Source organism: Drosophila subobscura, chromosome E, assembly GCF_008121235.1.
Source record: "Drosophila subobscura isolate 14011-0131.10 chromosome E, UCBerk_Dsub_1.0, whole genome shotgun sequence".
NCBI lineage: Eukaryota > Metazoa > Arthropoda > Insecta > Diptera > Drosophilidae > Drosophila > Drosophila subobscura.
This window is the reverse complement of record NC_048531.1, coordinates 8,909,900-8,928,182: the sequence shown is the minus strand read 5'-3', so window position 1 is coordinate 8,928,182 and position 18,283 is coordinate 8,909,900. Positions and strand designations below refer to the sequence as shown.

The 18,283-nt window shown below is 44.7% G+C and overlaps 2 long non-coding RNA genes across 2 annotated transcripts; both read right to left on the bottom strand.

Moving 5' to 3' along the window:
- Nucleotides 1-9,659: 9,659 nt before the first annotated feature.
- On the bottom strand, nt 9,660-10,225 carry LOC117890811. The gene is made up of 2 exons (XR_004648600.1): nt 9,909-10,225; nt 9,660-9,844 (listed from the first exon to the last, which is right to left on the bottom strand). It is a non-coding gene; the product is annotated as an uncharacterized LOC117890811 (long non-coding RNA).
- Nucleotides 10,226-10,678: 453 nt separating this feature from the next.
- LOC117890810 lies at nt 10,679-15,991 on the bottom strand. The gene is made up of 2 exons (XR_004648599.1): nt 12,121-15,991; nt 10,679-12,003 (listed from the first exon to the last, which is right to left on the bottom strand). It is a non-coding gene; the product is annotated as an uncharacterized LOC117890810 (long non-coding RNA).
- Between the last annotated feature and the right edge of the window lie 2,292 nt (nt 15,992-18,283).

The window sequence follows — 18,283 nt, the reverse complement described above, 5'->3', positions numbered from 1 at the left end:
ATATCAACAGACCCTCGGAAATGCTCCTGAGAAATATACCGAAGGTATAATCTCCTGTTCTAAATATACCGAGAAAAGGGTGGTTTAACCCACTTGACCCCCCTCTATTTAAGCATAGGAAAACAAAGCTGTTTATTAACTATAAACCAGTTCCACTGGACGCATATTTTTGAATCGCTATGACTGCAGGCGAATTACAGTATCACAATTCTCCATTTTTGCAGTTAGGCTATTAGCAGTCTGCGATTTGTCCGTCGTTCTGCAACACTTTGCTTGCTACGATATTTAGCCGTGCGATAGATTTCATATGGATGTTTTTGTTGTACCGGAAACGGAAGTATTTGAACTCATTTGGATTGTGGACTCTTTTTAACCATTGCCAAAAGCGAGGTATGGTGAAGAGAATCTATGTATATAACCGTAAAACATGTAAATAAAAAAGCCTCACCTCCCAAATATGTAAATGCAGTTAATGTACCCCCGAACTTAAGCTGCAGCAAACATTTATTAATTCCAATTTCCTTAATTTATGCTTACATGGCTGACACATTTTCGATTTGCCTTCCTCCTATGGATGTCATAAAATTCTAATTTATATCACCTTTGCACATAAATCGATAAATAGAAACAGCAACAGCAACAGAAACAGAAACAGAAACAACAAATGTTAAGCGATCAAAGGGGAGTAGAGTACCCAATCATTTCATTCTGCATAATCTATTTTCTGTGGTTCATTAAAAATGTAAAATAGCTGGATATTTGGTTAATTTATGCAAATATGTTTGCCGGACTTTTGGGCAAGGTGCTCCATAAGTTGTTGGGTCCGTCCTCTCTCTCTCTCTCTCTCTGTCTCACTCTCGCTTAACAGCTACTCCGCTGCACTGCAAGAATTTGGGCAGATAGGGAGAGGGTTTCACCTGATGGCTGTCATTTATGGTACACACCAATTTCTTGCAGTGTTTTGCTTCTCCGGTTAGTCCCCAGTTTTATTGTTGTCTCTTTTTAGTGCCGCCTGATCGTGATCTTTATGAGCATTTCATCTCTCTGCATTCAAATCGGAATCTTGAAAATATTTAACGTTCAATCAGGTGATTTTATGCAAATTACATGTTTCCAATTTCCAATAGGGAACTGCCATTGTGTGTGTGTGTGCGTGTGTTTGTGGCATTCTTCATCTGCTTTGCTGCAGAGTTGTTAAAATGTTTTCTAGAAAACAAAATTCAGCCGAATTAAATGTTCAAAATAATTACGAGCATTTATTATGTTATTCTTGGGGTCAAGATGTGCGATAATCTTTTTACTTTGTTGTCGCGGCATTTTCCTATAATTATGCAATAAATTAGGCGCACTCGGGGCGGCGTCGACTTTGACTTAATTTAAAATGTCTTCTTTGCAACGGAATTGGTACAAATCTTTTTTATCATCTGTTTCGTTGTTCTTGTGGCTGTCGGGGCCGGGGTTACGGGGGTGGCCAATAAAAATGTCAAATGCGTAAAAGTGTTATTTCAATTTTCGTGTTAATATCGCCATAAATTTGAATAATAAATTGCCCTCGAAGAAGAAAAACCTTTCGCTGTCCCTGGCTAAAATTAACTTTCGCCTTGAAGAGCTCCACAAACATAGTTCGTATGTATGTACATACATACATACATATGTACATATTTTCATGTATTTTTGTATTATAGAATTTAAGAAATCTCATTCATGGTTTTTCCGTGTGCTGCGAGGGGACCTTCAAGCACACCCATACTCGTATAGGGAACGATCTGATCTACACTTTCAATAGTTTGGAATCAGCTGAAAATGTTTAATCTCAGTGGGGTTCAAAGTTGGCGTCAAGGAATGCGCCCAGCACAGCACAAGCACAAGCACAGCACTATTAAATTTCCAGTCAATGCTAAATAACATTAATTAGATGCCTGATCTAGCTGGAGTGTCATCCAGGTTATCGGTATCTGCGCCACAAAAGCCTCACGCTCCACTCGGACAGTTTCGGGTCAGTTGTGTCTCAATCTGAGCTTACCATTCCGCTGCACGGTGTGCAGGGTATGCACGGACTCATCCCTCTTGGCTCTGTTAGCTCTAGGAACAGCTTGGAACTTTGTCTCACTGGGTATGTCCTCGTCGAGCTGTGGATGCTGCACTTTGAATATATCTCGTTTGGTGGTTGCCAGGGGCACTGACGGACTCGAATCTGTCAAATATTTGCATAATATGCCATACTTTGTTCACAAATTAATGTAAATATCGGTGGGGCGATTGGAACTCTAGAAAACCAGAAACCACTCCAGCCCGCACCCAAACAAAACCCAAAAACAAAACTCAAAGCCAAACGACGAAAACGCCAAAAAGAAAACCAAAGAAACAGCTTTGAAGCTCCATTGATTGGGGGGGTCGTAAATTGGTTTTGGGCCGGGGCTTTTGGCTGTCTGGCGTCTCTCCATTGTGGTGCCTCGTATTTGCATTTCATGCAGGTTGATGTTCAGCTCGTGCCATTCATCGGAACTCAATCTGAAGGTATTTATGGCTTTGGCCTCAGCTATCATTCAATAATCTCTGCATATTGAAACATGTATGGCTGACCCAGTGAAGATCTGAAAGATCTACACGACTTTTGCCGATGGAGTCCCATTTACATCGGAATCCATTCAATAACTTTCTTAAAGAACCTTAAACGTGTTGAAACTTCCCATGAGAATGGTATTTATTCCAAACTAGATCTACATTGGAATCTATATTGGAATGGTCTTTGCTCGACTTCTTTGAGCTATTAAGAGATGTGTTGGCTGTGCTATTTTCTAGCATCTTGTGCGCTTCAAAACATTTTAGTGAGCTCTAATTTTTGAAATTTTTTCGCTTTTTTCGCTTTTCCCCTATAGATGTTATTAATAATGCCATAAATTAACTAAATTCATTGCTATTGCTAAATCTTTTTACGTTTTGTGTGTGAGCAAGCGACAAAAAACCCCACGAGGAAAATATCTTGAAAAATGCTAAAGGAATGAGAAAAGTTTTCGAAATGTATTCGGATTTTTCTTTTTTTTTTGTGTTTTGTTGCGGGAAAATTCATGTCTGTCGTCTGGTGGCAGGCGGCATGGAAACAACGACACGAAAATCTTTCAACAACAGTTGACAGTGCCCGCACACACGGACGGACAGGCAGACAAACGGACAAACGGACGGAGGGACGGACATCGCATCCCATCCCCGAACACCTACGCAGCTACTCCGCAGGGATGGAAGGGGGGTTGGGTAGCTCCTCAACTAAAATGAAAATTGTGGCGAGCTTTTCTGCCGCCGTGTCGCCGTTGATGGCTTCTGAAATGATGCAAAAGCGAATGAGAAATTCTCTTTTCACTGTTGTCAGTTAAACGCGGGGCGGAGCAACGAAGATTGGATACTCTTTGCAGACTTGTAACGGAATTTAAAGACTTTAAAGATGCTCCTTTGGCTTAACCAGAGGCGGTTTGCTTTGAGTTATTTGTCATTCTCCAAGTTCCCTGCCATAAGTGAGAGTATACTGAAAATATCTTTGTCGCCGTCAGGGTTCGCTGTGTGTGTGTTGGGGCGTTTTTTTGGAAAACTATTTCAAAATGTGATGGCATTTTTTTTTAGATATTCCTCGCTGTCGCCACAATGAAAGTTGTTAAACATCCACACAAATGTATACATAAATACATACATAAATACATACACGCATTCAGTGCTTGTTGGCTGTCGCATTCTGCTCTCATTTTCATTTTCTGCCATCAGCCGAATGCCCCAGGGAACGGACTAAAGTTGTTCCACAAATGTCATGCCAGGTCCTAAACTGTCTCATTGGTATCATTTTCAGTGTAATAGCCCATCATTGGGAGTGTTCTATTCTAGTAGATCCCTACAGAAATTAGTCACAAAAGCACGATCCACGAAATGCGGCGAGAGAGGATCAATTGGATCAGTCAGAATGGTCCCAAAGATGCACCAAAAAGGGAATGAGCTGAATGAGATCACGTAACGTCGATATTGAAACTCCAAGGGTGATTGTCAATTCTCATTTCCATTCATTGAAAGTTGTTTCAGCATCGACTGGCTTGTGGATCAATGAAGATGATAATGATGATGCTCATCTTCAGATTGCCAGTCACCTGATTTGGTTTTACCAGTTTTTTGTTGCTTTTGTGTGTCTCAAGTCGAAAAAAAATACACCTTGCCAAACAAAATCAAATCGACAATACAAAAACTGAGTCAAAACTGAAACGGTCGTGTCTCTTGATGGCCCAGCAATGACACACATTTGTCAAAACGAGGCTCACTTCAAAAGGCCCCGCGGAGAGGCAGCAGCGAAGCAAAAGAGAGAGTCAAACAAAGAGAGTGAGAGAGAGAGAGATGGTTGAATAAGGTGCAAGACAAAAGTGAAAGATAAATGCGCGGGCCATCAATTGTCAACTGCCAAACAGGAGGAGGATAGGCGATCAAGTCACAGAGAAAGGGAACGGAGGATCGTCAGGGCTGATGGATTTCCCACTTGTGGTGTGGAAATGTCTGCTTGCACAATGCTCTGCCATTTCCATCCATCTTGATCATGATCAGCATTATGCCTGCCACCATCTCTACCATCGACTCGCACTACTTTTGGCCTTGTTAAGTCACGAGTTCTTTTTCGGGCTACACATTCGGGGGTACCTTCAAGTATTCCATTTTGACTTTGCTGTTCTGTTCTGTTCTGTTCGTTTATGCTTGGTTCTGTCAATACACGTGTATGCTGAGCAAATATTACGCCAGACCCTGAGTGGAGTTACCTTCTATTATCCCCCAAAGAGCACCCCACCACCACGCCGAGTGCCAAACAGCTGGAAAAGAACAAACGAAGGAGCCAGCCGCATTTGTTCAGCTCGCTATTGGAACAGTTGGCACTCGAGGCAGACTCCACACGATTCGGTTGCCGCTAACCCGTTCAGGGACGGGACACACTCAGGTGTATTTCTTGTATTTGTCGAGTAGGTGCCAAACACCTTCGACCCTCGAAGAAGAACTCTTTGATTGAGAGAGATCGTCTGAAGAGATCGATCTGCTTGATCTGCCAACCGCTTTTGTTCTTCCTCTGGCAATGCCTTTTACTCTTCAATCAACTCTGGCAATGCCTCGCTTCTCTTTTATCTTTCACGGAACTCAGTTATATATGAGATATATATAGAATCGGGAGTAGGGGTTAGCCACTTGACTCGCCGCTTTGTCCGTTACGAATTTGAATGGGGGTTTCCAGGTAGCAACAGGTAGCAGCCGCAGCAGCAGCTCCATTTGTATATAATAATTCTCTTTGTGTGTTTGTACATATGTACATATGTATGTCTGTGGCACTTATTAGTCTGTTAGTCTGTCTGCACTTGAATAAATCCTTCAGCAGGCTCGTCAAAATGTGTTTACCATGAAGAGCGTAAGTGGATTTGACAACTGTCAACCGATCGCAGTGGCTCTGGCTCTGACTCTGGCTCTGGCTCTGTGGCCTGCATGCTAATGACACTCTGTGGCAGTTGGCAGGCTTGTCTGTGTCCGCTTGGCAATCCCATCATAATTTCTACATATTTACATACATATTATGTGCACATATTCCTCATTCAAATCCAATGGCAAATAGTTGAAAAGAGGATAAACAGGAATCCTGCAGCGACCATCTATCTCTCTGATTTCAAATTTAAGTATTACCCCAATAGTTTGCTTGACTCTACTCAACTTTGACCCTTCTCAACATACTTTATAGCTTGGGGAATTAGTCACAGACACACACACACACACAATCTCAGTCCATTATCGACAAACAGGTGGCTGGGGCTTGAAAATTTATGAAACTTTTTAATTAGGCCGCGTCTAGAATTCGACTAATGAATTGGCTCGAAGCGCATTGGCCATAAATTTCAATTATGCCTCTAGCAACTGAATAGCGCGGAGTCAGGCAGTCAGGCAGTCAGGGAGTATTTTGTATCTTATGGTTTTGGTTTTTGGGACCGAGTCAGTGTCACAAAATTAAATATTCAAAATAACCATGGGACCCAGTGACTCGTAAATAAGAAACCATAAACCCCAAGCCAAGCCTGCTGATTCCATGGTATCGGCTGGTTCGATCCGCTGCGGACCATTGACCTTCCACGGGGCACCGTTCCTGCGTTCCTGCGTTCCTTCGTTCCTTCGTTCCTCCGTTCCCCTTCTCTGCTCCTCCACTCCCAGTTTCATGCAAGTCAAGCGTATCCTCTGTCCCTCCCCCTGGCATAATCTTCTAGGCAGACACTTGTCCTAGGTGTCCAATTTCCTAGCTTTGCTTATAGCATTTTCCTTCGCTTCTTATCGACAATCGTCATGTGAGGACATCACTGAGGGTGTTCAGCGTGAGAATCAGTTGACATAAAAGCAAGATTGTAGCTGGGAATATGCCAAAAATAAAGTGTTTCTTTCTGGCAATTAAAATTAATTCTTTCTGCTAATGTTGGATAGATAAATTCCAAGTTTAAGCTCTCCTTAGAAGTAATGGAGAATGTCATTCAATCATCAAATTCACTTCACATTTCTTTATTATATTATTCCAATAATTATTTCTCTGTCCTTATTCGAAAAGTTCATTGAGTGCTCACAATGCGGTTAATTCTTTAAACTTCCTCTTCAGACCGTGCGTTCCCACTCCATCCTTTCCCTTACTTACCCACTCATCCTGCTCCCATTATTGTTTTTATTGCGAAACGTAAATCACACAATTTGTCCCAAGTAAGTCACGTCTGCATATTTGAGCTCGGCCTCGGATGCAGTCCCCTGGCTTAAAGGGCTTCAATGCAAAGGACGGTGCGGTGGCTGCCGCGGTGCGATTGTTGTCCATTGTTTTACCCTTTCTCGGGTCTGGGTTTTGCCATCTTTTATTTATGAACTTGGACTTGGAGTTGCTCCTTGTGGATCCTTTTTTGGACATGTGGCGCGCTCCCCCGTTTCTGTCGTTGTGTTTGTGTTTGTCTGTCTGTATTCCCTTTTGTTATCGGACGTGTTGTATCTCGGACTTGTAGCTCTTAACCAATTGCCTGGCACTTTGCGGCAGACGTTTTAACAGGCCATAAATCTGAGCTTCGCTGAGCCACCACCAGTCGTCTGACAGCACTTAGGCAGTTTGATGACTCAAGCCGATCCATCCATCCATCGATCCAGCGGATGAAGTTCAGTTCTCAAAGATCCGATCCACTTGTTGCTGCGTGGCGGAGTTCCCTTCCGGACTGCCTCTTGGGGATTAAGCATACTTATAAACATTTATTTGTATATTCATTATGCTGTCAGGGTCGATGGGGCTGCAGTGCGGCTGTGCTGTGCGGTTCCTGCGCGGTGCTGTGCGCGTGCGCACCGAGAAGTCGGCGTTCATAAATTTTTCACACCCCATGATTATCGTGCAGAGTGGCCATGCCATCGTCTGGCAATGGCTGTGGCTGTGGCGGCGGTGGCAGCGTAAACCACTTGGGCGAGCCGCAATTGCATTCGGACTCTTTTAATAATAAATACTTAAGCCTCCTTCCTCTTCGCTGCCAGTCTCGTCCCGTAGCCGAATCCAAAGTTGAACCTGTTCCAAGAGTTGCGGCTTGGGCTCTTTTTTTATGTTTATGAATAAATTCCTTACTTATTCCCCCCCGCACTCCGCCGATAAGCTTCTCTTTCACCCTCTTTGGCGCTGCTAGCGCCGTTTTTCGTTTCCTTTCTCATTCCACGCGTTCTTTCGATAAGCTTCTTCTTACTCTCTTACGCTACCGCTCTTTCCGAGCGCTCTCTCTCTCTCTCTCTCACGGCTAGCGCCGTTTCGTTTCTTCATTTATTTTATCGACGTTGCGCTTGGCAGCCTTTGGGCATTTATCAGCAACCGCTCTCTCCCTCTCTCGCGGTCGCTCCATCCCTCCCGAAACTGCAATTGATTGCCTCCCCAGCTCTCTCTCTCTCTCTCTCTCGCTCTGCATTTTAAATGGATTTCCGAACAAAGTTTTGGGTGCACTGCTGTGGGTCCACGGCGTCCCAGAAGGCCTCCCCGGATCGCCTCTGCCTCTGCATTGATTTTCGATTTGTGAGGCAACTTCTAATCAGTTTTCAGAATGCCTGGGAACGCAGCCTCGCTGCAGAGTCCAAGAATCAAGTGCAGCGGGTAGGCATGGAGGAAAAGCTGAAACCTACACGCACTTAATTAAAGTCAAAAAATACGGCAGCTGTCGTCCAACGTCATAAGCGGACAACGTGCACTTGTCACTGATCCTCATCCTCATTCTTCTGCTCTTGCTCCCCTGCTGCAGCTCTTCAATCCATTATCTCTGGCTGTCCGACGTTCGAGGGGGAGGGGAGAGCGAAAAGCAAGCCGCGCCGAGCCATTGAAACCCTTTATTTGTTCGCTGCTTTTAAGCAAATTACAGCTTTGGCCATCGTGCAGCGTCGAGCAATGGCAGCGCTGGCTGGCATTGGCAATGGCAAAGACGATGGGGCTGCGGCTGCGACTGCGGCTGCGGCTGGCTACCTGCAGCTCAGCAAGGCAAGGCATGGCAATCACATTGCCATGGGCAATGAGCTTTTTTCGGTCCAACCTGTTGCAGCATGCATGTTGCGTGAGTGAAAGCCGACGCGAAGAGACGCGCCGACAAGGAAGGAACGCGATTATTAAGAATTTGCATTAGCAGCCCAACGCCAACCGAGTGCGACGATCTTGTTTGAGAACAATATATATAAAACGATAATAATCGATATGCCCCTATCGGCCTTCCTGCTCCATTATCGGAATTCAGCTTCGCGATTAAACCATCCTGAAAAGCAATTGCAAGTTCAACAAATTAGTGATCGGCTCGAGAGTGTTTTTCTGCCTTCGTTTTCTGCATATACCCAGGTGCATGTCTCACACACAGCATACAAAGTCCAGCCGTGGAGCACTCAGGCCAATTGGTTGCCCCACCAACCTCTCTGCACCAGCCACGTACAGTTAAACGCTTCACCTGTTCGCGCAAGGCGTGTGCTTGTCTTGCCAATGCCATAACTCTGCTTGCTCTCTCTCTCTCTCTCTAAGTCCAGGCTTGGCTTTTGCTCAGAGAGTGAGTCTGGGTCTGGTCTCCGTCTCCATCTCTGCATGGCCAAGACGCGCGTGCTTCCTTGCCTGACTGCCTCTGCCTCTGCCCTGCCGGCAGTTGGACGGACGCTTGGAAACGGAAACCCGTTTCGATTATGAAAATTCCAAGCATTAATAACTCTGTTGCTCTCTGTGGCACTGCCTGCCTGCCTGGCACCCTCCCCCTTCAACTACCCCTTGCCGCAGAATTCTGCGCTATAAATAACAAGCGGAAAATAAAAACAAAACACAAAAAAAAGAAAAACAATTCGCATCTGATGGTCAAATGCAGGCAGAGACTACACTGGCACTGGCCAACCCAACAGTAGCCAGTAGCTGTGCTGGCCAAGTAAATGAACAAACATTTTTGCCATCCCCCCACTCCCCGCCGCAACCATTTAATTTGCACTTGTGTGCGACAGTCAGCTGCGAGGGTTCAAAAGTCTGCCACCACTTGCTAAAGCAACAAACAACAGTCATGCTAATAATATGTGTACGAGTACGAGTATGAGTACAGCAACAGCAGCAGCAGCAGCCACGCTAAGTGTAGCCATTACACTGTTCAGCAAAACAAAATAAAATAGTTCCAATCATTTACTCTTCATAACTATCAATCCTTTTTGCTCTGTTGGTAATGTAACTCCGTAAATATTGGACATGTGTGTGGATGGCCTTCTCGCCAACTCGTTTGTTGGCCAGTGCTGCCTGCCATTAACCTGTTGCTTTGCTGTTCTTCCACTTTCGAGCTAAGGTTCATTGCAATTTCTATGCAAATTTATATTATTTTTTACGTGTTAAGTTTATATTGCACATACATATACATACATACATATGTATGTATGTACATAGTTATAGTTGATGGCTATTCCAGCTATGATGGGGCGTAGAGTTCACTTATAAATCAGCTGTTCATGCATATTCATGACGGCTTGAACAGCCTCCACTTGTTGATTCTTGTCTTGGCTAATTGTTCACTGAGCAACCACTCCTCCGACTCCGACAGTGTGGCATGGAGGATGCATCTCCTCTAGTAAATGTCAAGAATTCCTTGGACTGCGCCGTCCATGTGGCGACCAAGAGTCGCCCCAAAACAGCGGAAATTTGTTCAGCAACATTTACGCTAATTATTCCATTAGTTCAACTTAACGAAACACAAAAAATATTCGAAAAAATGAGAGCTGAAATAGAATAACCAGGCTGAAAACGTTAACATTTTTTAATTACCAAACCCGAACGGACGGGGCCGATTAGCCACACACGCGTGGCCCCGCCAGGTGGCGCTTTTGTGGCCCCAATACATAACATAACTCCACAGAGTCGTAGATGTACGGGCGGGCGGGCGGTTGTCCATGTGTGTTTCGGATAACGAATGCAAATTGCAGGCCAAGTTATTAATGCCTGCGCGAACACTGTACTTGTTGCTCCACGAAATATGCTTTTATGATAATTACCCTTCACAGTCTACAGTCCACAAAACTCCAAGTGCGAGTATGTCAATGTGTACGAGTAATTGGGTAATTAATTCCCTCCCTCCCCCCACCAACCATGGGATTATCTATGCTGGCGCGTAGCTCTCGTATAAAATGAACAGAATGCGAGTATTTTGATGAATGACAAACATTTTTATATTTATTTGAAATTCCTCAATCCAATTAAAGGTTATTCTTGCATTGCAAGTACAGTCTCGCGGTAGAGCCCTCTTTCCAGGGCCAAAAAGCTCACTGACTCTGGGAACAATGCTAATTTGATGCACCCCAGCGACGATGCTGAATCAGCGGAGCGATGCGATGCAGTCCGCATGCCCAGTCCCAGTCCTAGGCCCCTCCCAGGGCCAGCGCTAAAGAGCAGGCGTGTCATGGAGCCACGGCTATGCTGCACACAGTAGCTCCACCACTCCACGTTGTGTGTGTGTGTGTGTGTGTGTGTGTGTGTGTGTGTGTGTGTGTGGTGTGGGGTAAGAACGTTCAATTACCTGTGGCCAAGAGAGTGAGTGTTCCAGCAGTGTTAGTTTCGCTAGGCCGGCATTCACTCCATGCGCATTCTCTTAGCAGCGGCACGAGTCAGAAACGCGACTCCTTCCTTTTCTTCCTTGCCCATTTGGTCCAATTCCCATTCCAGTTTGGGGGCAATCAATGCAATCATCTTGGGCAGGAAACAGCTTTCATGGCCCTTGATTATGAGCCATGAGCATGCATTTCTCTTCCCATACTCTCTGCACCACTTAGCTGTACCTGTACCTGTACCTGTACCAGTGTTTGATCAATTTGAGATAATAGTTTTTATGTTTTTCAGTTACTGCTCTAAATAGAACCCCTATACAGTTAATTGAATTTCCTAAGATCCGCTTACAGTCATAAACTAATGATAAAATAAGTACTTGAGTGGAAGCTAATCCATCTTTTAAACCTCGTTCGTGTGAAATTTTCAAAATTAAATTGTTCCAATTACTTGTCAAATTTGGTTCTCAATTTCGCTAGAACCCAGAAAAAATGCTCGTCTTGTGGGTACACACACACACACACTCGTATGTCTGCCTGTAAGTTGATGCTGACTAAATGAGCTAGCAGAAAAGATCATTAACGGACAGTTAAGAGCCTGAAGCTCAAAGGGGCCTGCCTCAGCTTTCCCACATGCTCGGCATCATCAGCACCAGCTCTGGAAGGTGACTACTTATAGTCGAATGAATGCCGGACCGCTGTGTCTGTGTGTGTGTGTGTGTGTGTTGCATATCTTTTACGAGTTTTCGACTTGGCTAGTTAAGGTTTTGAACCTGTTCTTTTGGCTTACAGTTTGTCGTCGTCGTCGCCGTTCAGTCAACCTTCTGCCCGCTCCTTCTCTTTCTTCTCTTTTCTGTAAAGATCGCTCGGTATTATTAACGATCATTATGAAGTTTTAACTTAAGTGGTCAATTAACATTTGCATGCCTGAAATCGGAATTGGAAATTAGTGTATAACTAATTAATGCACAACGAGAGAAGAAGAGCCAAAGCCGAAAGTGGAGTCGAATGTGCGCAGCGATCTTCTTGGAAATCTCAACTTACAAGTTTGCTTCATTAGGGGTACACACTGCGCACAACCCGAAGACGCGTTCGTTGATGAAGTGCTGAAGTCCAGTCCGACTGCGGCTGTCGAATGCATTTTTGGGGCACTTTAACTCTTTGCTGTGACACAATCCAGTCAAGGAGTGACGGAGCATGACTCGCTCGGGTCGGTACAAGCTCCCGTTCCCATTTCCATTTCCATTCCCATTCCCATTCCCGTTTCATATGAATCTAGAGCTTGATTGCTTTGTTAGCCTTTAATTGATTTACGCCCATTCATTGCGCCCTTCCCCCCACTGGCCTTCCTTTGCTGCTGCAGCTTCATCGCGATCATGTTTTGCTTTTCTTTTCTGTTATTTTCCTTCGTTTTCCTTTTGGCTTCGCTCTATTATCATGTCAAGTCATATTATATTACACCCCGTCCGTCACTTATAAATCATGCTCAATATTTTGATTGGAGCTCATTCCAGTGGCAGCGCCTCTGGTGTACTCGTATCTTTTCGCTCTCTGTTGCTTGGCGAGATACGGTGGGCAGTGGACGAGAGGGACTGTGCCAGCAGACAGTTATGAGTGTTAGTCAGTTATCGAATTTAGTTGCTTTATTTCCGTATTCCAGCTATTGGATCTACTCTTATTTCACACAATCTTTATATTTTTTTTCCTCGGAATTGCTGGATCTAATCGTCAAGATATGTATATATGTATATAGTTAGTGCAGGCTCCCCACTAGCGTGGTCTTAGACTCAACACACACACCAACACACGACTAGATACTCTCCACACGCACTTGTGGTCCGTCCGCCGTTCATGATTAGATACTCTATCCTCAGGCGCCGATTAGATACTGCTCCTCAACACACTACAATTCTCCACTCTGACGACGCTTTGGACATTTCTTCAACTGCTGCAAGATAGTGAAATTGCCTCGAACCGATCGAAAAGACGGATTTATGGGTCTCAAAGATGATTACAATTGGTCAATAGTCATAGGGCTCTCAAATCAGTTCGTTCAAGTGTTCTATGTGTTCTCCCCTGCCACATGCAGCTGCAGCAACTCCCCCGAAAACCCAAATCAGATGTCAGATGTGAGATATGCAGCGATATGAGCCTCATTTCAGCAGTTTCCCCTCGGGCATATTGACTGTCAATGGGATTTGTTGGTTGGAATGGTTTGGCTTTGTTTGACTTTGAATCGATCGTTATTGGTTTTCAGCGGGAGAGTGGCTTTGGGATGGTGTGTAAATGTGACATTATCATGTGTATGGCCATGTGTTCGGGTGTGGATACCACAAGTGTTCTGGTCGCTGTTTCGATTAGCACTCGGCCTGAGGACTTGAAGTGCGGCCATGCCCAGCCCGGCCCTGCCCTGTCCTATCGCGTATTGCCTGATTTAATTTTTTAGATTGGCCGATGATTGTGTTGCTTGTGAAATTGTCGCACGATTGCCGCTGACTTGGCACCTTTTTCTGACCGTTAGACCGCTTCGAATATTCTCAAACGAATTATGAAATAGCAAGAATCGTTCAGTTCTTGGCCAGCGTGTCTGTGTGCTGACAATAGATTTATTATGTATAGATGCTATCTGTATGTACGAAAATATGTGCGAAAAATGAAAGCCAGTAGTCAGTCACCTTGCACAAGGTCGAGGTAAATTCTTACAGAAATTAGGGGATCTAACATATCTAATGCATTATCGGAAGGAAGCTTAATCTAAAGACTCCCACTGATTTAATTGGTTTATATAATCTTTAATTTGAAGACTCCAAAAGGGGAGCATACATGTCTTAACAGAGGAGCCAGTACATGTCTCCATGTATTTCCTTGGAGTCGCTTCTAAGTTCATTAGCAGGTCTTATATTCGTTCTGGTTACGTTGGTCGTTTCGTTTCGTTTGGTTCCGCCATTGGGTATCGTTTCCAGCAGTCGACCGCAGCTAACGCATTTTTTGTTTTCCTGATTAGATTAACCCCTCTTGCCACAGGGGGGGACCTGCCAAGCAACCAAGCAACACCAACTGAATTAAAAGTGAGTACCACTGTGCCAAGAAACAGTAAAATTTAAAAGCCTGTAAACGCTTTTACGATCCCTATTCCTTGGTGTGCATTACGAGTGTGTTTGTGGGTCATATATCTCCCCTCCCCCACTAAGCGTTTCCCCCTCAGAGCCCGCATAGACACGTTACTCTGGTCGGTCACTCTTGACAATAGTCTCAGTTGTGTTTGGTACACACACACAGCACAATTTGTACGGTAAGTGTTGTGAGAGAGTGTGAAGAGAGAGAATAGAGTGAGTGCAGATCAGCATCCAAAGCTCCACCTTATCAGAAAATGCAAAGAATTGCAAGCAGAAGAAGACGAGCACAAAAGGGAAAATACCCAAGAACTGACCAAACGAGGCAACAGCTTCTTTATGCCTAAATAAATGTATAATCCAATCTGCAAAATTATCTGAACAGGTACGACCGATTTTAAAATCATATGTTAAAGTTCCGCACGATTATGCCAACCATAAACCATTGAAATGTGCCCATATAAACCGAGCTTTGCTCTTCGATACGATCACGTTTCTGCAATTTGTAAGCATTTAATTTGTTTCCATTTTGGAAGATTTCGTCCGAACAGTTTCTCTGGTTTCACATTTCTATAATTTCGGATTATGAACATTTAACAGAGATAGGAAAAAAACAAAAAAAAACGAAACCCAACCTGATGCTGCGGATAGTTAGCTATAATCGTAAATCGCGGAACAGGTGGAGAGGAGGAGTAAAGCGGGAGGGATGGCATCATAAAAAGTGAATTTTTGTCACTAAAATGCTGAAAAGAAGAAATTAAGAAACGAAACGCAAGACGAAAAGAAGCAGCGGAACCATAAAATATATTTTTTATTGGTTCCTCTTCTGCCCGTTCCTCCGTCCGCTTTGTCGTCTTTCTATAAGGTTTACCTGCACACACACTCTCCGTTCCCTCCCCACCACTCGCCCATGGGCGGCGCCGGTCGACCGTCGAACAGAAGAGGGGCCGAGTACAGATTTTTCTCGCTCTCTATCTCTCTTTCTGTCTCTTACTGATGTCATCCCAAAACGCGTCGCGTAGCGTAGCGTCTTGTCGTTTCTGCTGCTGATGCTGCAAAAAAAAAAGAATTTATGACCATTTCTCTGCCGCCGCCTGTTCATTTATCCACATCGACATCCAGCAGCTCTCTCTCGCTCTTCGGTCTGTCGTGCTCTTCTCCATCCTTCCTTCCGCTGTGATCTCTTTTTCGGGCTTCTACACGCACAATTGAAAAAACTAGTTTTTTACGCCTTGTTTGCTTTTCTTGCGATTTATGATGGATAAGGACACGGACGACATCTTTACCTGACAGTATTAGAGGTATCTAAAGGATCTAATGCTGCCCGGTAAGATGTGAACAGATGTCCTTGCGAAAAGCAAAACGTGTTTTCGAGGTCGCAGCACTGTGTGTTTCCCGCTTTTGTTATTTTATATATTTTCTTGCTTTTTTATTGCCGAGAATTCTTGCTAATTATTATCGACTGCGACAGCTCAAAGTTCCCAGTTTTCGGAAACCTTGGAACATTGGCCCCCGGCCGTTTCCCGATAAGAAGTTATTTCATTCTCTTCGAGCGTTACTTATAATCGGTTTAAGTTTTTGGTTGGGATTATCTTCAGCTCCGTCTGGGTATGGGTCTGGGTCTGCGCCAATGAAAGGGCCTTGAAATGTATTGATTTTTCCCTTGGCTCAAAAGTGGGTTGACAAACCCGGGATCCGTTAAGTACTACGAAGGTTGTGCATGTTCTCGCGTGTGTGTAAACTTTAACTTTGTACCGGCGCGCGTGATGCTCACTGAGAGATGAGAGACCGACCAGACGAGGCGGTGGGCTGAGCGCGATGGGGGGCGAGAGGTTTGCCCTCAACGCCTACTTGCACTCTTCCAAGCAAAAACGATGAAAAGTGTACAGAACTACAGTCATACATATGTATGTGGGGACACACACATGGTCACACGTGTGTGTGTTTTACATCTGGTATTGGAGACTGGAACTGAACTCGAAAGAGTGTGGAAGCGATGGCGCTATTTAGTTGATGTTATTTATAATTAAATTGAAGCTGGCGCCAGTCGGACACCCGATAAATGCAATTATTATTATTTTTACGAGTGGAGCACCTATACACACACACACGCACCCGAGCACACAGCACATGCAGAGATGATGGGAGTGTTTGTGAGCGATTTGTTGGAAACGCCAGCTTTGCTGTGACACAGTTTATCGTATAGCTGTTATTTCTCTTTTTTCGGCCACCGGAAACATGCACAATAACGCCCGCGCGGCAAACACACAACTTTGTACATGTGTAGGTACAGGCCGTCCGTCCACGATGTGCAAGAGCACTGAAGCTCCAACAGAACAGAAACAGAAACAGAACAACGAAGAACGAACAACACCGGCGGGATCGGGCGCCAAAAACGAATTAACCGAACGAATTGAAAAATTGAAAGCTCCCAGCGCCGGCGTGGTTCGGCATGGCTCCGATCTCCGGTCCGATCGCGCTGAGTGGTTGCATGCAACATGTTTGAGGCAGCGCTGCCTCTGCTGTTACGTTTACGTGTGCTTTGTCGCCATCGTAACGGTTCTCTCTGCGGCTTCGGTGTGGGGCTTGGAGCAAATGAAGAACAGATCGCGAAGAAGTGTTGCATGCAACACGTTTGAGGCAGCGCTGCCTGCTGCCTGCCGTTACGTATACGTGTGCCTTTGTCACCATCGTAACGGTTCTCTCTGCTTCTTCTGCTCGGGCTTAAAAATGCTCAATTATTATGCCTCTCGCTTGCACCTCTTCGGCGGGTATTATAGCTGGAAACCAACCCGCCTCCCCTATGCCCTGACGGTGATTATAAAATCGTGACACGAAGCATTATTTCCGTCGGCGATTGATTTCATTAACACATTTGGGGGGAATGGATTGTGCTGTGGTTTTTCTGTGGGTTTTTCAGCCTTTTTCGGGTGTCTTTCAATTTTAGAAAATTTGTCTAATAACTGGTGCTGGTAATGCAAATCTCTGAGTCATGAGCCATGTCTATCCACGTGTTGCCGTCTAATTCCGACTCGCGCGAATTCACGGAAAAAGCCGATGCTGGAAATGTGTGAAACACGCGTGGGCCCGGCCTGGCCGAGGTGTTAAATTCTTCACTAGCACACGCACACGGACGCATGGAAATTAGAATTCGTTAGGTGTTGGTGTGAGCGTTCCCCGCTTCTTCTTGGTTTCTGGAGAGAATCTTCGGGTACTGCACTGGGTACTTGAGACGGAACGCGTGAGCTTGCTACTGAACGAGAATCTGGACGCGCACTTGTCTATTCTGTTTCGCCCTGATTTTGATTTGCTCGAAGTTTATTTTTTTCAGTGGTGCCGGCGGACGAGGAGGGAATACGTCCGTGCGAGCGCGCGATCAAAATTTGTCTTGTCATTGAACGGTAGTCATTTTTTGTACACCCCTCTCGAGCGGTTTTAGTATGATTGCGTTTGAGTATGAGTATGTTAAAGTGCGAACGCCGTCAGACATGTTGGCCCTCAGACAGCTGTTCTATTCGTTCTCGCGCTCTCTCTCTCTCTGGCGTCGCCTCTGGTTTTATTTTTTGTCGCATTTCTATTAGCTTACCGTTTGATGTGTTTTTGTTGCTGTTGCCGGGTGTGCACATTGTAGCCATCTCGCTCTGGCACGCTGTTTGCTTTCATGCCGCTGCTGCGTATCGTTTTTTAGCTAGCCATCTCTCTCTGAGCGAACATGTTGCACCGCATGGTTGAGACGACGGAACGTTAAGGTTGCCCGTCGCTACGTACTCCTGGATAAACGTAATAGGTCATGTGTACAATTACGTGGTATTTCGGTTGGTGAAAGTGAATCTCTGTCATATCTGGTTATTCTTTGTTGTTTTCATGGCACTGCACTGCAATCATTTCTAACGACTGTAACGAAAATGAAAACTTACATACATACATACATACATATGTATGTACACATTAATAAATACTGTGGCGAGGTCTTCTTAGAGAGGTTGATATTGTTGTGTAAAAACATTTTCTGCTTCTTGAGTGCTCTCAAATACCTCATTAACAAATAAAGAGCAAGAGAGAGGGAACTGCTTTACCTTCCACAGATACGTGAT